This window comes from Marmota monax, unplaced genomic scaffold, assembly GCF_021218885.2.
Source record: "Marmota monax isolate L192 unplaced genomic scaffold, Marmota_monax_Labrador192_F-V1.1 WCK01_AAM20220418_F8-fsc00084, whole genome shotgun sequence".
In the NCBI taxonomy this organism is placed as follows: Eukaryota; Metazoa; Chordata; class Mammalia; order Rodentia; family Sciuridae; genus Marmota; species Marmota monax.
Window position 1 is genome coordinate 2,386,432 of NW_026694575.1, and position 22,323 is coordinate 2,408,754.

The 22,323-nt window shown below is 36.1% G+C and overlaps 1 protein-coding gene across 10 annotated transcripts in view; it reads left to right on the forward strand.

Moving 5' to 3' along the window:
- Nucleotides 1–22,323, forward strand: part of Tenm2 (teneurin transmembrane protein 2) — a 1,244,871-nt gene that overhangs the window by 155,901 nt on the left and 1,066,647 nt on the right. For all 10 annotated transcript variants that reach the window (XM_058571810.1, XM_058571809.1, XM_058571811.1 and 7 more), the window contains exon 2: nt 10,408–10,521. The gene's annotated coding sequence lies outside the window, so the exon portion shown is untranslated. The remainder of the gene's footprint in view (nt 1–10,407; nt 10,522–22,323) is intronic.

Sequence of the window (22,323 nt, forward strand, 5' to 3'; positions counted from 1 at the left end):
ATAGATATCTTGTATGCAGAGCCTGAAGGAGATTTTATATAATATTTTTAATAATTTTGTGAATGAAAACAAGTTTCACACTGTGGAATTTTCCTCATATGGTATCATAGCACAACTTGAATTTCAGTGCATTTTGGAGTCCAGATTTTCAGATGAGGGATGCTCAACTGATATAACTATTCTTGATTCATTAATTTATTCATTCAGTCATCTCTTAGATAACTGCTCCTTGCCTGGTGGTGCTCTGGGCCCCTGGGGACAACTGAGCAAGGCAGGAAGGCCTCAGCTCTGTTACAAGGAGACAGAGAAGAGATGTTTAAAAAAGAAGAAGAAGAGCAATAAGTTCAAGGAAACAAATAGAACTATCAAGCAAAAATAACTGGGGACCCCTGGAGCTCATCAGTGAAAACCTCTCTGAAGAGAAAATCTATTCAATCCAGAGAGAGAGGAAGCCAGATGGAGGGAGAGCTAAATGGAAAGAAGTTTAATACTGAATGGATGCTGAAAGGGGCTGCAATCCTTCTGGCTTCCTCCTTAATGCTTAATGTCAACCTTATTCTCTTGAAAAAGTCAGAGTCCCTCTAACACATAGATGTTGAGAGTATTTGTGGTAGTTCTAGTGATTTTTTTTTTCATTCTCAAAGCTTCCAGAAATTTCCCATGTCCTAAGTTTCTAGAAAGTATTTCAAGTCTCTTTTTCATCTTTTACCTTTTATATAAGAATAATTTCTGTCTCATAAGATTAGGTATCCCATGACTGTCACTAGAGCCACGTATTGACTCTCCAGAGATAAGCCTTTGTCTTGTAGACGGTGCATACTAAGAGCCCAGAGCCAGACACAGTAAACATTTCCAAAATAGAAAAGAATAAAGTCAAACTGTTAAGTTGTGTTATCATGAGCAGTTCCAGGAGTGCCAAGTTAAAGATCTAAGACTATATTCAAAAGCCTTAAACAGGAACTTTTAAAATTCCTAGAGCTCACCTTTGGAGGCTCTTATTTGGTAGATCTGAAATGTACCTGGGCATCTGATTGTTTTGAATTTCCTCATCAAATCTTATCAGTAGATAATTTAATGAGTCTGTTGAAACAGGGAGGAAGTGAATAGAAGGGCACCTAGATTTTTTTCTGTCTAAATCTTCCTTTGACTTTAGTTTTTTTTTTTTTTTTTTTGCTTACTTACCTTTCAGTTAAGTGGTGTATTTGAATTAAAGCTCACAGTCCAGACAATTCTATTGTGTTTGTGCATATAACAGATACAGTGAAGGTAAATTCTGTTGCTTAAATTCAAAATTCAGAAGCCAAATGCTTCACACTACAGGTCTTCCTTCTTGAAACGTGTACAATCTGCCTGCTTGTACCAGTTCCCATCATGACAATGAAATAAGTTCTCTGAAACAGAATGTTATACAAATTGAAACATATTTACTAGCTTACAAGTTCACACATCAAAAGCTTTGGGTAGTTCGGGTTTTAGATTTCAACATTTTCCCTCGATTAAACGCCAGCCTGGTGAGCTATATTAATGACTGTGGTTATGTTTGACTGTAAGTGGAGGACATCTGGCAATATCAGGAGATCAAATGTTGGGAGGCTGCTTGGTGACTCTCGTCTGTTTGTCACCCAGCAGGTGTAATGGATGGCAGGCATGTGGGCTCTTTGCCCAAGTTAGTGTACAGACCTAACCTATCCAGGGAGAAGGTTCCTCTGCACTTTTAAAGGATCACAGCTCAGGCTGGGTGGACTGGGGGCTGTGGTGGCAGGGAGCTTGGGCAGGGGAGTGGATATTTTCCTCCTACACCAATTCCTTTAGCAAAGTCGTCATTTTCTAGCCTACAGGCATTTCTCCTGTCCCGTTTCAACAAACTTCCACAGCCCAATTTGTTATTCAAAAATTTATGGAAAATGTATGTTAAAGTGAAAGGGTACATTGTGCAGAAAGGGGAAGCAGCTTGTAAGCATATCATTACGAGTGAGCCATGGGGCCCGCAGATGGCACTTCTACCAGAAAGGAGAGCCGTGCCAAAAGCTAAATTCTAAATACATTTAAATCACATATCTTTACTTAAAAATGGAGTATTTTGGAAGGAAAAGCAGATGATATTTAAGTACACAAGTGGTATTCTTTTGTCCCTCATATAATAGAGCCCTTTATAAAAGTCACTGCCTTCTGAGTGTGCATAAGCCTCTGATTCCTAAATTCCCAGGCGGATTTAGTTGCAGTACATGGCTCAGTTCTTAATAGGATTAACTATTGAGGTAGTACCTTGCTAGGAGAACAACTCTTGAAGTATCCTTACAGTTATTGAAAATTAAAGGATTTGTTGTGATTACTATGTTCAATGCTAAAAGCAAACCTTTGTTTTGCACATTAGAAATAGTAACAAAAATTATCATGACATATGGGCTTCTTATTTTAATTGAAAATAAATTTAGTTCTTAGACTGTGCCAATCTGTTAATTAATTAGAGGGAGGGTAGTGAAAGGGATGAAGGCATTTGTTTGCTGCTTAATATAATGATTTTCTGGAAAATTTTTTTAATATAGTAATCATGCTGATTTCTTGTTTCAAGTGTGGTTAAATTTATTCCTAATGGAGAATTTATGCTTTAAAGGGTACAGTTCATGTTGGTGAGAATAACACAGTAAATAATTGGGTCATTTTTATTTCTCCTTTTAAAAAAAAAATCACATTATTTCTTCTAGCACCTTACTCCATGAGGATTTTTAACTCTGAAATTGATTTTGAATGTGTTTTCCTAATTTTTATTGATGCCATTAGATCTCATAGCAATGTGATTAAAATACACATGCTTTGTATTTAAAAATTTAGAACATAACCTTTTATTTTATTTTAATATTCTAACAGCCTGGTTTGTTTAATAGTTGTACTTTAAAAAAAATCCCAAAGTATAATTATATCTATATGACATTTGGTATATGGGATCTTGAATGTTCAAAATATTGCAAACACATGTCATTTCTACATTTCTCTACCCCCTTCTCCACTCTATTCCTCTGAAATATTCAACATAGAGTAAATTCCTTCCAGTACTATGGTCTGTATTTAGTTGGTGTGTACATATGTATGGAGAGACAATGTGTGTATATGTGTGTGTTTGTGTGAGTGTGTGTATGCACAAACAAATGGGTGTATGAGGTTAGAATGGGGGGAGAAATATGAGTTAATTTTTAAAGAGATACAATTTCATTTTTTTCCCTGCCAACTACAAGTAAAATATGGTGATAGCTAATAACGTGTCGATAAATAAAAGTCCACTGGGAGTTTCTGTTGAGGCACAGATAGAAATCAATTATGGTTATTTGTAAATTGCTCATTTCAAACTGAATGCTGATGAAGCCAATTGAAAGGTGCTTCAAAAGTTTTTGTACATGAACTGGATTACTACCACAGTTATATTTTAAAATTGGTGTGAAAAATTCTCTACTTAGTGCTTTCAGTAAAATTTATTATATTTCAGCACTCCTCAGGATTTGTGTGTTTGAAAACCAAATTACTTACAAAGTGAAGTTGTACTTTTATTTTCTTTTATAGTTTTATAGCTTCTGTGGAAGGCAGTGATCATTCTATGTTCGTGGTCATTCTGTATTTCTCACCATGCTCTCCCCAAGGGTGATTATTTGTTGATGTACAATTTTAGATGGTCAGTTCACTTGATCACTTTTCACTCTCTTATTCCAGTAATTTCCCCTAAATGGTAGGAATGCAGGATGTAGGAATTCAGGGAAGGGGCTCATTTGTTTCCATATCAGTGAACGAATACAAGAAGAACACAAAACTCTTTGAGGGATGTTGTGGGTGATATTTGAAAGGATCAGATGAACATTTAAATAGTTTGCTGTGAATAGAGGTTAAGTGTTGTAATTACTATCTTATAAATCAAAGCAATAGTCTGAGGCCTCCATGCACAAAGGTCAGACTCTTCATCATTGAAAAAACATTCTTCTTATATTGGTTAGTTCCCCATCTGTCCACATTTAAAAAGAGATGATGATAAATTTATAAATCTCCTTATATATTTCAATAACACATGTCCCAGTATGTTCCAATGCAAATCAAATCCCAAGCAACGTCTTTCAGCAAGTTTATTTTTCTTAATGATTTCACATTTTTTTAAAAAAGAACCGTGTACTTCTTTCAAATTAAATAACAACAAAAGGTCCACAGTTTCTGAAGAGTCTTACAAAATTGTTTATTCCAACTTGTCACCAAAAATGGTATTTTGAATCCTAAATTTACTCAGTAAATAAAAATGATCCTTATATAATCTAGTACTCAATTGATTGCACTTTAGGCTTCCATATGAGTACTATTTTATATACTTTAGCAAAAGTAAATGAACCTCAACTATCTTTGAATTAATTATAATTAGTGACTGATTTGATGTTTTCTTCTGCATTCCTTTTTATATGTATCCTTCTGAAACAAACATTATTCTAGGCATGCAATACACAATTATTAGTTCAAGTTGAAGTGATTCTGTATAAAATTGGTCTCATATTTATTCACTCAGAAAATGAGCAGGAAGAGAGTGCATATTTGATATAACTCTGGTAATTTCTGTATCAGATAACCCTTAAGCAAAATAGGATTTGACCCTTTCAAAATTGCTTAATGAATTGGTATTACATAGAGTATCTTTTTAAACTTCTGTAGATTTTTTTCCCTTTTCCTCAAGCCTTTGAACATAAGCTTTGAATCACATACCCTGCATTTGAATGTCGTAAATATGATTGTGTTTGGATTGGTTGGGTGCATCTTTATGATAGAAGCTATGTATTCTAAGCAAAACCATGCCAGCATTTGACAGATTATTGTGGAAATCTCTGGATGAAGAAGAGGATGAATTAAATTAATTGAAATGTTATCTTAAGAAGTGAAAATTCCATGATTCCAAGATTCCATATAGCAAGAATAAAAGTCTTCCTTGGACAGAAGTGATTTTTAGAGAGAATAAAACATATTTAAAAATCTGGTTCATGCCATTTTAAACCTCTTCTAAGCAAACCTTGTCACTGCTGTTTGGATGGCCATCATTTCTTTGTGAAGTTGGTCAGGACCACCAAATGTCATCCTCTGCTCATTAATCTCTGACACATATTTGATAGTTCTCTAATCTATTTGTCAGAACCACAGTGGGCCTTCGGATCCTGAAGGTGGCTTCAGGGGCTTCTGGATGTTTTGAAATGTATTCTCTTAATTCTCTCCTCCTAAGATCCAGCTTAGCTAGCTTGGGGATATGAGCACATTTCAAACAGCATTTATAATGAGGACACTCTCTTGCTCTACTATACAAATTTGCCACTAAAAGCAAATACAATATGAAATCTGCCTTTCTCCCTGGAACCTGAGGACCACATTCACAAGACCAGTGTGCACTGGCCACATGCTTCGCATGATAGAGGAAGTGAGTTGCAATGTACAAAACCATAATTTTAAAGGAGGAATTAAATTATCTTTGCATGAAACCATGTTATATTTTCAGTTATCTATATTTAATAGCATCATCATTTTAGTGACTTTTGATGCATACTACTACATGGCAAAGTTTCAGGGGTTGGCTCACGTCTCTTACTTTAATGCTCCATCCGTAGCATCTGACACATGTCCTTAAGCAGCATTAGCATCTGGCCATAAGCAGGCCAACTCCATGAATACACAGGCCTGTGTTCTTTGTATACCACCAGTATTTTCTGGGGGAGGGCTGTCTGCAAGTAAGCAACATGTGTTACTGAAAAATATCAAATAGACCCATTAAAATAGTGAAAGGAAAACTGGGAAATTGTCTTACTATATATATTTTTGACCTAATATAGCAAACTGTACTTTTCAATGTGCAACCAAAATAAACATGTTGTTGATATACTTTACATTTTTTATACTGAATCTGTGAAGCAAGGTATGTGTTCCACCCTTACATCGCACATCATTGAAAACTAGCCACATTTCAATAGCTGCATATGGCAGATGGTTGGCGCATTTCACAGCATAGGCTGTGTTTGTTTGCTGTTTTGTGTTCCCAGAGCTTGAATGGAATCTAGTACACAATCACCACTCAACGAAGTATTTCTCCAAAAAAAAAAAAAAAAGGAAAAAAATGAGTGAATATCTTCATTGACTAGTTTTAGTATACCCAGACCAAATGATAATTTTCTGTGGTATAAAGCTGCAGCAAGTCTAAATTTCTCAGGATAAAATTTCCTTATTAAGTAACAGAGAAATCTGTAATTTCAACTTAGAATATTCTATTTTTGAATAAGGCTGAAGTTCCTAAACCGTTATATGAATAGTCAAATGCAAACTGGCTTGAATGTTATGAAATTCATTCATTTGAACTTGCCATTTCATTTTCCTCTGTGTGTGGAATGAAACTGATAGGCTCATATTTTTCTGTCTGTGAAATCTTTATTTTTATTCATTCGAAAGAAGTCAATTAATTTGCATTTACTAATCTCCCATTCCTCACATTGTAATATTATTCTCTTCATATCTGAAGGGGAAATTGTTAATATTTCTCTTAAGCCTATAAACTTAATTTCCATTAAGGAAACTGGTAGTTTGAATGAAGATAACAACATCTTGCAAGTTTTATTCCTATTGTGTGGCTTTTTATAGGCTTTTCTTGATCACTTCCATTTGTGGCATTTGTGTAACATACAGTCTGCAGTTTGCTTTGTTTTTTTTTTTTTTTTTTGATTTTTATGTTTAATGGTGGAGAAAATCTATCTAAAAGATAAAAATCAAGGCATTCCCTAAATTATTCCCCAAGTGTAAATAATTTTTAATTATTTTAAATTGCTTATTTTATAAAACTTTTAAATAGGATATTTAAATATTTCAAACTTCCTACAAATGTTAAATGGAAAGTTAAAATAATTTATTTGAATCCTAAGTGTGTCCACATTGGCTGCCATCAGCAATCTATAAAATACATTTTATTAGAAAAAATATTTTGTAATAAAGTCAGTGAAGGATATTGTCTCCTTTATGTACAATTTTTTATCTATACCAGATGAGTTTATTTATGGAGATGGTTAGGAAGATTCTCAACAAAATGTAAGCAGTGTTTATTATTAACTTGTGCTTTTGAATGACTTGCACTCTTGTTTCAACTGAAGCATTTAGGTTTTCTTCACGATGATACTACAAGAAAATATTCAAAAATAATTCCCAAAATCTAGGTCATATCACATTGCAGTTATATAAAATTCTGTGTGTAAACTGTAAAAGAAATTTGTATTTTAGAAAAAAATGCTATGAAGTTTGGGTTTACTTAATTATATTATTTTATAATCATTTAATGAATAAGGCACTGAATTTTAGTTAATTTTAGCTTTATCTGACAGATCTTAACATAGATAGGTCCCAATAACAAAATTCAGTAAACGTATTATCTTAAAGAATGTGCCATTTGTTATTGAATATTTGATGACAGAAATACACTGATCTAAAAATATTTCTCAGTTACTAGCTTGAGGAATATTCATAATGCCTATAACAAAATTTGGGGTGCATTTGAAAGTTTAGAAATCAGTGAATTTTTATATAATTCTATTTATCTAATAATAATAAATAAATAATAATTTTATGCCAGTCTTATTTTATGCGTGTATTACCTGTATGATCTTTAGAGCAATCCTATGAGTTAGATTCTGTTATTATCCCTCTTACCCAGGAGTCTGGGAAATGCAGAGGGTTATAATTTTTCTAGCATCACACGGCTAGGGAGGGTTTCTGCTGAGGGTTCAAGCAGGCATTGAACTGTGGGGTTTGCTCATTTCTTCAGTCCACCATACCCAGTGGACCATGTGTACACTGGCCGTGCCTGTTTTTGTTTTGCATTCTAACAGCAGGTCTTTAAATTCACAATTAATATTATATGAAACAACAAAGCAAGGAACATTGCTCTATTGCCTAAAATTGTCAGTGGTCTTATTACATAGACTCCTGTTATTCCAGAGAGTTTGTAGCTTATCTTCAGAACAAAATTGTTGATTCACTGGGAGGCGCATCTGACCCCACCGCATGCTTTCTGAGGCAGTCTCAGTCGAGGGGCAGAGACACCTAGGGCTGCACAGCTTCCCCCTTCCAGGTGAAATGTTATGATTTTATACTTCTTTTAATTATCAAAGTAATTTTTGATTTCACCCATTGGTGAATCTTCTGGAAAATATTCTTACAATGTTACTTAGTAATAAAATTGTTAAATTGTGGCTCTTAATAGAATTAAAAACTAATATTCAGGAGAGATTAAAGGATCAGAGCTTCACAAATGAGTAAACAGACATGATTATAAGGACACCTAATTATTCCGAGGTAGGATATAATTAAGTGCTAAAGTTGTGTGATATAACAATGATAAAGACTGCAGAGTTTCTAAGAAGGGAATCAAAGAGCCACACTGCTTTGCTGGGCTCGGATTGCCAACTTGAGAATCCCCAAAATAACAAAACAAAAACAAAGCACATTTATACAAGGTCTGTAATTCTTCCTAGTCTCATCACTCGTCACTCTTTTAAAGATACATAGTCTTGATTAGACAACTGTATACTTACAGCTACTGAATCAAGATACTATAAGAAGGAAGGTGACTTAACAAGGAAGGCCATTGTGGTGATTAACGTTGGTTGTGTCCCCAGGTGTGGCAGAAGCATTGACTTTCAATATTACTCAATTTTGTGTGGAAGATATTTTAGTCCCATTTTACAGATTAAAAAACTGAGGTTCAGTGGGTCTCAGTAACCTTGGACAGTGTTGTGCTTGTGAGTGACAGACTCACAATTCAAACCCCAACTGAAGAACTGCCTTCCATACTCTCCACTTCATGGTAGCAAGCTTTGTATCTGCAAGACCAGCATGTTTACACTCAAAAATTGTATTCCAGAGTGTCAGGAGTCTTTGCAGAGGGCAAGGTGGTCAGGGAGGATATAGCCACTGGTCTAAACACACTGCTTGACCTCATATGGAGTGTCTCTAGGAATGTGGCCTGCAGTGTGGCTGTGTATGGGACTTGAGATGGGCTCAGCTGAGCTGGCAGTTCTCAAGCTCTCGGGAGGATCTTATATCCAGTCTGGGGACATGCTGAGCGGGGAGGGGCTCCTCGTATTACATATGAAGTATACCCTTGATGCCCAAGATGGGAATGACCTGCACTAACCTGGGAAAGCAGAGCCATTTATTTTTAAAAGTCATTCCTTCTTTTTCATTCAATATCAACACCACCCCTCTGCTGTGTTTAAGAGGTTACCTTTTCACTGACCAATTATTCCAGTTCCATTCATCAGAGGATGAGGGGACCTAGAGAGCCATAGATGTCTTAGTGTAGAACTAGTTGAATATGTAACCTCTTTTAGGCTGAGTGTGTGTGTATGTGTGTGTGTTTGGGGGAGGTTGCATTTTTCAAAAAAGTCACTTATTACAAGATGAATCCAAAATTTCTTGATGAAATTTTAGACATGTGGCTTTGGAGTAGTGGCTGTGAGGGTGACAATAATGGGTGACTTGTACTGAACAAGTACTATGTGGCAGGCACTGTACAAAGTACTTTTGGTGGATTTATATATTCCATCTTTTCATGCAACAGGCTCATGTATATGCCCATGTTTAGATGAAGAAAATTTTAGTTTTTTTTTTTTTTTTTGGACCAACTTGAGGTCATTAAGACCTTTCTTTTTTATATTATGTTCCTACATACTATTGATAATGGTATTCACTAGCAAACATTTGAATTTAAAAGTCATTGAAGTAGTGGCCAAACTGTTTGTCAAATTGTAACTTTTTTTTTTTTTTTTGTATTGGGGATGGAACCCATGGTTGTTCTATCACAGAACTACATCCCTAGTTCTTCTCATTTTTTAAAAATTTTGAGACAGAGACTTGCTAAGTTGTTGAAGCTAGCCTCGAACTTGTGATCCTCCTACCTCAGCCTCCCAAGTTGCTGGGAGTGTGTGCCACGACGTTCAGAGCCAGACTAAATTTTAAGATGAAATAAATCTTTCATATATATGAAGCCTGAACGTAAACCTGAATATTACTAGGAATGCATATGATCGTTACCTCATTCTAACAGCATGCCTCTCAGGATATTATACACAGCATCAACTTTGAGGAATAGCAAATATATAAACTATAATACCATGGTGGTCATTTTGTACCCTGATATTAATGGTATGACAGCTTCAAAGCAACTGAACTGATTAATATATTTTATACCAGACTTTGTATTCCTCTGTTGAAAGATACCCAAGGTGTATAATAAGGTTCATTTAGTTTCTGATTTCAACATTCCTACATTTTGAAGATAGATGGCATTTGTGTTTTCTGTTTGTTTGTTTGCTGTTTTGTGTTCATTTGCATCTAACCTAATTTTCTTCTTCATTTTGGCAGTTGTGTCCAGTTTTTTACTGCCTAAGCAGTCTGGGGCTCGCTTCCTCACTTGGCTTTGCAGTGGAGCCTGCCTAGAAAGCTAGCCGAATTGCACATCGAAGATCCAACCTTTTGGTGAGTGGAATCCCAGCTACAATTCTGTGCTTTGTTCTGCCTCAGGTTGTGTTTATACTGTGGACCAAAGTGCTTTCATACTGGGCCTATAATTGAGCTTTTCCAGATCTGTGCAGGAAAATTGTTTTGCATTATTTTTTTCTCCTTATGGAAAAACAATGTAATTTGTACTGATATTTTCCTTCTCTCTGGAATCTATTATTATCTTTCTTTCTTTTACCCAATGGAGTGACTTCACTGTTCTTCAGCTATGCACCCAACATTTCTCTACCTGGATGGGGCTGTGTGCCCATCCCCCACTCCACTTGCCATATTTGCTCCTGACACAAGGAAATAAGATGTGATGGTTGTGGTTAGCTGGACCACATCCCATCATACTGCAGAGGGTAAAGACCTGGATGACAATCTTGGCTCTCTTGATGTGTTCTAATGTTTTCATATATATAGGCCATGAGATAGCAAGTGAAAGGAAACCATGGGACTCTCTCATGCTCCTCGTTAAATATTTTCTGCTTTAATTGTCCCTGAACTGATATTCTCAATATTTTATACATATTCTAGCCTCATATGGAGAATCCTTCCCTACATCTCTTTTTTTGGAACTCCTATCTCCATGTGTCTCTAGTCTGTTTCTTTCTATTTATTTATTCTTTTATTTTTATTTAAAATAAAGGATCTTGAACATGCTATGTAAGTCCTGGACCACTGAGCTATAGTCCTAGACCTCTTTTAGATCTCGCTTTTATCTTCCTAGAGATGAAATCCTCCTATTATGGTTCATCTTGGGGCAGGACAATTAAAGGATTCTACAGGGACCTTTAATGCATTCTGCAATTCTAACTTGGAGATGGGGGTGTCTCACTTAGCTAAAAACATTGGTTAGTGCAAAGTTTTAGTCCTTCGAGTATTATCCAAGACTGACAGGTAAGGACAAGGTGTGCAAAGTGATATTGAGCATTTACAATGATTAGACAAAATACATGGAAAATGTATCTAAATTAAATCCCGTTTTTCTTCTTTATGTTTTAATGCTAGCACAAGTTTTTCTGTGAAAATGAGACTGTGAGTGAAGAGGAAGTCTTAAGTGGCTGAGGGAGTAGGGTTGCTTTAAGGACAAGGGCAATGATGTGAATATTGTGAAGAAGGAGGTGTTTATAGAACAGCAATTGGTGTGGTTGGAATGGTTAGTGTGGAAAGTACACTGAAATCTGTTATTATCTTTCCAACATTGAGCACGTTATATAACGTCCAAATGGGAATCTTGGGAGACAGTAGTGACAATTAAATTAGACGATGCAGTAAGGTACTTACCTGGTACTTTGATGCACAGTCAGGGATAAATGAATGTTTTCAGCAATTCTAGCTCTACTTTGCTTGTGAAGAAACTTGAGTTCAAACAATCTGTTTAGAATTTACCTTTCTATCACATTTCCGGCACTTTTTTGCTGTCTACTTAGATCTTTGCGAATGTGAGACCCAGGCAGAGAGAATTTTCTACTAGAGTAGTAACAGTTCCATTTGGATCTTGTGTGCTTTCATTACGAGAATAGCATTCAATTTGATAAACAACACTCAGCATATCCCAACTTTCTCTGAAGCATATTTGCTCCAAGTTGTCCTCTAGGTGACATTCAAGTTGATTGAATAAGGCTGACATGGTTGGAAGGCCTCTCTGACTTCAGGGTGTTTAATTCAAGCCATTCAGGTGCTGCCCTTGCCTGGAAGCATCTGCCAGTGCTACTTTCTACACTGGAAGCCGGGGTCTATCTTTGCTTTTGTTCTTAAGGAAACATACATAACCAAGTGCTGAGGAAATCCATTACAAATGTAGAGTTGTCAATTTTGGAAGAAATAGGAGGGCGTATGGTACAACAGACCTAAGACTCTGACATATCCTATGCTAACCCATCTGTCCTCTCTCAGCAAGCAAGAGACCAGAAAACTGCAGACTTAGGGAAAATGAGTTTTTTGTTTTTTGTTTTTTTTTTTTGGCCAAGACCTGGAAGCATGGTGTCTGTGTGAACAAGGTCTTTGCTAGGGTATCTAGAGGGCTTTTTGACCTCTAGATATATATAGAGCAGTCATTCCTTGCCTTTCTTTCTCTTTCTTGCTCATCGTCCTAATCTTATCTAATTTAATCTTCTGACTCAGTTTTCTGAGAAATGGTAGCAAGATTGTTTTTCTGTATGCAGTGGTCAGGGAAGTAAGCTGAGGATAGCTAGGGTGATGAGGAAGAGCCTGCAGGTCTAGGAGCAGAAAGCAGGTTACACAATTCTGGGCACTTGCATGATAATAAAAACAAGTGTCAGAATTTCAGGCTTAAAAACCGAAAGCCTGAGCAACTTGTCCTGCTCCCCATAAATCTCACAGCGATTTGCCTAACATGCTGGTCTGCAGACTCATTACATTCTCTCATTGCTTTCTTTACGTGTTGCCATCATTTGGTTAGAGCAGTATTTTTATCATTTACTATTGCAACCAGAAATGTTTTAAATTTGGGCTCTATAGCAAGCCAGTCGGTGAGGCAGGGCTTGGCTTGCAGAAAACTGCTATCAGTTTATAGAAGAAGTTCTTCATGCTGTCTGGCATTATATTTCATATTCTTTTGAACCTATTTTCAAGAAATACCTACCTACTTTGAACACGGCTCTGCAAGGCTTCTGCCCTCTGCTGTTCATTTAGAGTGTCACTTGCAGCCCTAATAGAATAAATGAGAGTGGCTTTGCCAGGCAACAGGAGGCTGTATAAACATTCGCTAGTGCTTCCCCAGGTTTTCCCTTCTTTCCCAGACCACCTCTGGCTTTTTCCTTTTCACTTAGGCTTATGCCTGAAGTTTTAAATGCTATTCTCTTTGCTCTTAAGAGGCAGTAACGTAAGGTATGCAGCTTTTCTGGCTGGGGATCCACCTTCAACGCGGCCTCGTGACTTCTTCTGCTTAACTAGAAACAGTGTATAAAATTGGATCCATACTGGATTCGTAGAAAACACAAAACTGAAGCGCAGATCCTTTACATTCCCAGTCATACCTGCTTTCAGCTAGACGAGGATGGCATGCGAGTAAGGATTCATTCTCTCCTCGCCAAAAAGGTGAATTTCACTATTTAAAATATGAAGATAAAAAAGGAAGGCAATTATAAAATCAAAAAAAGGAAAATAGATACTCTTAAGGATAGCTCCAATAAATGCTATGTAGGTCCTGTGCTTCTCAATTTCTGCTGTTAGTGAACAAAAGCCTACTTTGGGAAGAAGTTTGGGGAAAATCATCGACAGAACTGTCTGAGGGCTGTTTTGGGCAGTGTACCCTGCACTGGGTGACAAGTGGATTCAGTTCCTGGTCTGTAGATTACAAGTTGACATTTCCACTTCCCTTCCCATTAGAAGGTTCATAATATTCACTGTGTGCTGAGGATAGGAGTGACCATGTCTCTTTTAAGAAATAAGATATGTACATTTTTCCCCTCTAGTATAAAATCCATTTCTGTATAAGCACTGGAATTATTAGCACCACGTTGGAAGTATTACACAGAGTTCTTTTTTCCTTTTAATTTTCTTTCTTTCTTTTTTTTTTGCCAACATAGAAACACCCTTTAATACTTCACAGCTAACCTTTAAGATGAATGCATTTTGAGGTGTGTGTGTGTGTATGTTTTTTTTTTCCCTATGCTACATTCCTGAGTTGCCTCTTAACCTTGTGAGATTCACAATAGGTTTTCTTTAAATATTTCACATTCTGTCTTCAACATGAAGTCATACAATATTGCACATTTCCCAAAATATTTTCTTAGAAATTTAAAGAATGAATAGAACTAAAAGCAATCCATAATGCCTGTGGTAGTTTAACATAACACTGATTAAAAGGAAAAAAGAGAAAGGAACCACTATTAAATAAAAACCTTGTAATGTGTTCTAAATATTTTTTTTTCTTTCTAACATAGATCATTTTGTTTAACTATAAAGTCAAGTCTTCTTTATTTCTGAAAACTAAGGTCACAACAGGTTAAGTAACATGCTTATACTTGAACAATTATGAGGAAGAAAACTATTGTCTTTCAATCTGATTATTTGTAGATACTTATTTATTGCTAGGATTCTTCTGGACAATCAAAAAATGGGATTATTCTAGGGGAAGATATTATTATAAAGAATATCTGATAAGGTATAGCATAGTAAATTAATTGCATATATTTTTAAGTTATATCTTGTGTTTTTAAATTCCCATGTTCATCAGTTATATTGAAGTGGGAGTAGTGTATTTATAGCTATTTGCCAACTATCATTGGGATATAGCTTTTGGTTTGCAAGTCCTGAGTATACAAAGCAATTAAACATTTGTAACATGAACTAAGAAGAGTAGTTCTAAATACTACTGAAAACATTTAATTAGCTCATTTATAAAATTGAGAAGGAATACCTTTGAATGGGTCATGTTACTATTATAGAACATTCATAAAGCTGGACCTGGTGACACTCACCTGTAATCCCAGCTACTGGTGTGGAGTGGCTGTGCTGAGGCAGGAAGATCACCAGCTCAAAGCCAGCCTAGGCAAATTAATGAGATTTAATCTCAAAAGTAAAATAAAAGAACTGGGGCCAGGCACTGTGGCACATACCTGTAATTGCAGCAGCTTGGGAGGCAGGAACAGGAGGATTGCAGGTTCAAAGTCAGCCTCAACAATTTATAGAGACCCTAGGTAACTTAGTGAGACACTGTCTCAAAATAAAAAGGAGTAGGGATGTAGCTTAGTGGTCAAGCATCAGTGTCAAGCATCCCTGGAATTAAAAATAAAAAAGAGATAAGAATATAGCTTAGTGGTAGAAATTTTTCTAGCAAGTGAGGGTCCTCGAGTTTAATCCCAGCACCACATTTCCCCACAAACACACACAGGGGAAAAAAAAATTGTTGCAAAAAAAAATCAAAAGTAGCCTGTAAAAATGTTTTTGTATCATTAAATCTTATGAACCATAATGAACAAAAGAATAGAATTTGGATAAAACCAAGCAATTTAACCTGGCACTGAGAAAATAAATGGAAAAAATATGAGTTTCAACTGACCAAAACTCTAAATAATAAAAATATATTACTAAAATATGAATTTAATGAAACTAAATATCATTTTACATAATACACATTATAAATAAGTCAAAAGAGCATACTTAATATGCTTGAGAGGTTATTTGCTATGTGTGTGTGCAAGTATGTGTACAGGTGTGCATCCATGAACACCATACCAAGATCCGTAGCAAATGCGTTACAGAGTATGTATATTCATAAAGAATGTAAGCGTATAAGATGATAGTCATAGCAAGAAAGTCAGTAAATACAATTGATTCTTGTTCCTGGCAGTCACATTCAATAAAGTCTCCATAGAGATGGAATTAAGGAATCCTGAGCCATCTCATTGGGTAGAAATACGGGGTTTGGAAACAAAAAGCTCAAGTTGACAAAATTTGTATCAACCAATGAGCAAATGAGCATGTGGCCTTCCTTAGTGTCTCTATTTTAAGATGTCTTGTTGAATGTAGACTGTGTATTTGTTAACACTGTGCTCATGGCCAGCCACCAGTGCTGTTCAGACATGAGCAGACCTCATCTAGCACATGCACTTTCCCACTAAGCATGTCACTAAGCATGACACAGTCTTCTGGTGCTTTGGAATGCTAGAGAGCACTCAGCACTGTGCATGGGGGCCATCATAAACAGCAAAGTCACCAATAAAAAGCATCCAAGTGTAAAAAATGGTATTCAGTAGGCAGTAGAAGAACACTTGTTTACAATATGAAAACTGAAACAAGGAAGAGGATCCCCTGGTGGAATTAGTCTTGGGACAGACATGTTGGGTGGATCAAAATTTTCAGTGCTCTCTTTTGTAAGTCTTGATTTGGGAGTTACAAATATATTTTAAATTCTGGGTAAATTTACCAGTATGGAAGAATAAATAGTTAGGATTACCTCTGTCCCTCTCTGAAATGCCTTAGCATATTTGAAATGAATTCATCAAGTTTATTTCTGTAATTTTTGCTAAACAAAGCTCAAGTTGAAATGTGGCCATTTGGGATATCTGTATTGTCCAAACTGAAAAGAAAATGGTATTGCTACTTAGAGAAAACAAAGAAGAGAAAATAATTGTAATGAGCATATATATTGCTGGTATTTTCTTTGGATGATTAAGTAGTGTCTTTTAAAAAAATCAATTAAAGTATAAGCTATCAGTATTGGCCTCACATGCAAATTATCGAAGGTGTTTTCTTTTAAAAATATTATCTTTGGGGATGGTAAAGATACAGTGTTCACTATTACCAATCACCATTTATACTAGTGAAAAATACTGAGGATCTTAAAAGGCATGTCCTTTTTGCCTCTGTTATTATACATTTAATCTTTTATTCTAAGAGAAGAATCAGCATCAGACGTAAGGTTATATCTAGAAGGATGTTTTCCAAACAATCACTTAAAGCATGAGCAGTTTGAAAAGAAACTAAATGCTTACTAATAAGGGTTTGACTAAATAATCATATCCAAAGTTTGAAGTATGGTGTGTCCCTTAAAATTATATTTTTCTCAAAAAATATATATATATATATATATATATATATATATATATATATATATATATATATATATATCTGAAAATAGCTTTAAGTATTATTTTCAAAAAATATAAACTAATTCCAGTATATTTATTTTAAAATTACACAAAAAGAACCTTAAAACCAATGATGACCAGGATATACCAGGTATTGCTAAAAGTGGTTACTTCTGAGAAGAAAAATAATGGATCATATGCAGTTTCTCATGTTTGTTTTTCCCCTATATTTTTCTAACTTTCTACTGTGATTTTATTTATTTTTATTTTTATATGACAGCAGAATGCATTAAAATTCTTATTACACATATAAAGCACAATCTTTCATATCTCTGATTGTATACATAGTATATTCACACCAATTTGCGTCTTCATACATGTACTTTGAATAATAATGATCATCACATTCCACCATCATTTGTAACCCCGTGCCCCCTCCCTTCCCCTCAACTGAACATGTATCAGAATATGACAATCTTTGGTCAAACAAAGCATCTTATCTGGGATGTTGAGTTATTTCATTCCTACCAAAAACATGCATGTCCTCATTTTTCTGAGGAGGGTTCAGTGACTTCTGGCAGAAGAAGATGCTGTTCACGTGGAGTGTTGTGGGCAGTCAACAGGAAGGGGGAGACTTCTTCAGAAAACCAAAGACACTCTGCTCTTCTCCTTTTGCTTGGGTCAGAATTTACCTTCCAAGTACTGCTGGCATAACCCTTCTCTCTTCATTTAAGAATCAGTTTTAAAAAAATTAATTTTATAAGTGTTCCTCCTGTGTCTTTTAGGAGTATATAACGTGTTGAATAGTGCTTTTTAAAAAGAAGTCTGTAAGTCTTTCTTGCTTTCTAAAAGGTTCAATTACATTGGGAGATCAGGTTGGCTCAGTAAAAAAAAAATGAAATAAGTGATATGAAATTCAGAGGAGAGAGTTATCAATGCAGGTATCATTGTGGGCCTAGCACAAAAGGGAGAGTATCAGAGAGAATGCATGGCACGGAATGAGCAGTAAATAATAGGTTGGGATTTGATAAGCGCACTGCAGAATAATAACAACTGCTCATTGAGGGCCTGTTACATGCCAACTGCTGTGTTAGACTCTCACTGCAGCCACTTCAAAACATTTACCACAGTGTTAGACAGGAATTGATACTATCTCATTTTGCAGATGAGGAAAGCAAAACTCAGAGATATTAAATAGTCCATCCAAGGTCACACTGTTAATGAATGACAGCAGGAGAATTCAAATTCCACTCTGCTCTTCCTCCTCTTACTCAGTAAATCCTTATGACAGGTGGAAATGTCATTTACTTGTTACCTCTCAAAGTTTCAGTTTCTTCTGCAAGAGGGTATAAAAGTGACTTGCCAAGGATTGCAATTGCCTAGCATGGCATTGTTACCAAAAGAGCAAAAGTCATGTTACCAATAGTACAGGGAGACCTTTACATGATGACTAGAACAGTGAGACATGGACACAGGACAGTGAGAAGGTATTTTCAATTTTTTTCTCAAGCATCCTTTTCTTTAAGTAGGGTATCTCAGATTGTGACTATCTGAGGTTTTGCTTTCTGAGGTTTTGCTTTCCATGGTTTAAGTTATCCATAGTTAACTCTGGTCCAAAACTATTAAATGGAAAATTCCATAAAAAAATAGTTCTTGAGTGTGAAATAGTATACCATTCTGAGTGTGGTGGTGATTTCTACTGTCTCTCTCTGTCATTTGAATATGTCATTGGAATATGTCATTTCTTTGTCCAATGTGTCCATGCTGTATATGCTACCTGCCTGTTGGTCACTTAGTACCATCCCCATTATCAATTTGACCCCACTTTATCGCTCTTTTTAATTGTTCTATTTTATTTTTAGTTGCTATATCTTGCTGTGTCTAATTTGTAAATTTAGATTTATTGATTATATGTATGCACACAAAAAGACATATTATATATAAAGTTTATATCATCTGAGGTTTCAGGTATTAACTGAAGGCCTTGGAATATAGACCCTGAGAAAAGGAGAAACTATTGTACTATAATTTAAATAACTTTCTTAAATGCAATAATGTATTTATTTTTTAAAAGATACAAGTTCAGAAAGAACTTTCATTAGCAAATTGTATTTAGTTTGAAATTAGGAACTTTAAAGAAATGATTCTTATGTTTCCATCTAGTCATAACAAATGAAAACATTTTAAAAAATACCTTTAATTCTGTTTTAATAAATGACTTTTAAAATAATATACTTAAGAGAGATGAAAATGATAACAAATAATGCCAATGAAATGAGGTGATGGCCCTCGTAAGTTAATGCTTGAAATGCAGTTGAGAAATATTGCATTATATGGAGCTGATAAAAAAAAGATGATATTATCTAAATACCAGGGGTATTCAATGGGATCATAATAGAAGGTTCACATACAAAAGAAGTAAAGGTATGATGAGGAATGCTTCGATTGTTCATGTCTCACCAGAGAGTAGTGATGTAGCCCTGTGAGTCAGCACTGGACTGCAGGTGTTTTCAGGTTAGAGTCCTGCAAACCACATTCAGGCAAGAGGAATCAGTGGCCACTTCTCTCTATGATTTAAATACAAGTAAGAAGTCTTTGTGGACTGGCCTGTTTTATTCAGGTGTTGCATTTCTTGAGTCTAAACCCTAGGAGGATGGTGGTCCTGTCTGATTTGCCTATTACTGGATCCCCTGTGCCTAAGCAGAGGCTTGGGCTCTGGTAGGTGCTTGGTAAACATTCTTTCCACCTAGGGACCTTCCCTGTGTTCATTTGATATTTGTATGACTGCATCTAAGAATTTTGATGGGATCTGAAAGGAGAGAAAAAGCAAATTAATTCTGTTTAATAGATGCATGACCTTCAGCAGGGTCAGCAGAGTCATTACCAAAGTGTTCTGGAGACCTACCACTGTCAGATGAAATGTCCCCAGCACAAACTGAGATATTAAATCGATTCAAGAGGCCCACAGCACTCGTAGATGTCACTCTTGGGAAGACTATGAGAGGCTTTGGGACAGTAAATGTTACACCGAGTTTCCATGAAGGAACAGATTGGTTTTACTCATCATGGATTGCCAGTGGTGGAGGGTGGCAAAGAGCAGAGAGATCATGCTTCCACCCAGTGACATTGCTGTTCTAACAGGACCACTGAGCAGGATAATTCATAGGACACACAATTAGGTACTAGACTGTTAGTGTGTGTGTGTGTGAGTGTGAGTGAGTGTGAGTGTGTGTGTGTGTGTGTGTGTGTGTGTATTCTTTCAAAGTCAAGGACATCAAGGGAGAGTCCTTCAGAAGTTCCCTGAATGCTCTAGTCTAACCCTCCAGAGCATCCTCTTTAATATAAATCACTCAGGGAAGCTCATCAATTTAGGTTTAGACATGTGGAATTAGGCATTGATAGGATGATTCTGCTTTTGGTGTGCTGCCTAATTCAGGTATAAGAAATGGCAGTGACTTTTTTTGCAAGGAAGGCTATAGATACTCTGTAACCAGAGGTTCCACACCACACCCTCTCAGGTTTTCCTGCACAGTGATGAGGGCCCATTGGTTTGTCACCCACTTCCCTGCTGCCTGTGTTAGACAGACCTTGAAGGTTCAATGGTACAGCACTCAGGACTTGGCTTCAAAAGACCTCTAAATTTCTTGTTGTGGCATTGCTTTGGGGAGTCGTTGTAGTCCTTTATACAAATCAGATTGAAAATTTCTGCAAGATGTAGAAATGGTTTAGACCAAATTGGAATATTCAACAATAGCAAAGAAAATGTCAACAGGTGATTCTGGGACTTAGTAATTCTGGGACTTAGCTAGCAGGTGAAGACCACAGTCTGGGTGAGCTTGGCTAACAGAACATGCACCATTGCAGTTAATCCCCTCATGGGAAGAGATGCCATCCCTTCCTGCCCCCTAAAACTTCAACCATTCTTACCTGACTTTTCTCAGTTTCTATCTCCTGATGAAGCAGAACAGAGCAGAGAAACAGTGATTATTTCACAGTATAACTCAAAGTATCCTGTGTTTACTCTAAAGAGTCCAATTTTTTTTACCACTGTGTCAGTATCAGAACCCAACTTGGCATGATGTCTGGCGACTTTCTGAACAAAGTGACTCTCATTGGATGAATGTCTTGATCAGATGCTGCAGGAACAAAAAAAAAATATATATATATATTACAGCTACATTTTTACTGCCGGAGGCTATTAGTCGCATCACCTACAATTTCTTTAACACAAGGGTCCTAGTCAATCATTTGCCTGACTAGATACGGTAGATTTATTTATTATCTAATTTATCAATTCCAGAACTCCAAAAGGAACTCCAAATTGCTCTTTTATGTCCTTGATGGCGACCCTAAGTGATAAAGAAATTTCCCTGACCTTGGAGTGACTTCAAGAGACAATTTAAAGGCAAGACACAGCCGCATTGGAGAAAAGCTCAACATAAATTTGAATATCCTCCGAAGAGGGGGCAGTTGTCACCATGGTGATTTTATTCTCTCCTAGACTGAGCGCAAAATGAAAAGGGAGGAGTTTCCCAAGCAAAGACGCTGAAATAGGTGAATCAAAAATCTGGATACAATTTCCTGCTGTTATTAGAAATACAGTCCTTAGTTGGAAGTTCACAGCCTGCATTTGGTATCAGATAGTGAACATGATTGGTAGGTGGCCTGAAAAAGTGCACTTCCATTGTTAAAATATGTATAGATAATTAGGGAGTTATCTTATTATCATTAATATTTCTCTACAAAGGTTTATTCTCACACTGGTATTGAGTGTTCTTCTAAACAGTATTGAGTGTTTATTATTCACCATGCAATATGCAAAGTGCTTTGCAAGCATTATTTCATTTAATGGTTATAAGAATCTATAATGTACATGCTATGATCACTCCCATTTTAAAGACACACAAATGAAGGCTGACGTGTTCATGATAGGCATTTTCATAAAAGTGTCATGAAAAACAACCTGATTGAATGCTCTCATCCTCGTGGAGTTGCATTCTGGTGGATTGCATAGGTCACAGAGCTAGTAGGTGGCAGATGTGGGATTCAACCCAGGTACGATTTCAAAAAGGCTGTCATAAATAACAAGTATCAAAGCTACACATAAACATGCTATAATTTTAGAATGCAATTTAAGATGAGGAGCTCCTACAGGTCATGTTCTGAGTAGCACCAGGAGACAGGCTGTTGACATCAGTCCTGAGTGATCACAGATTCT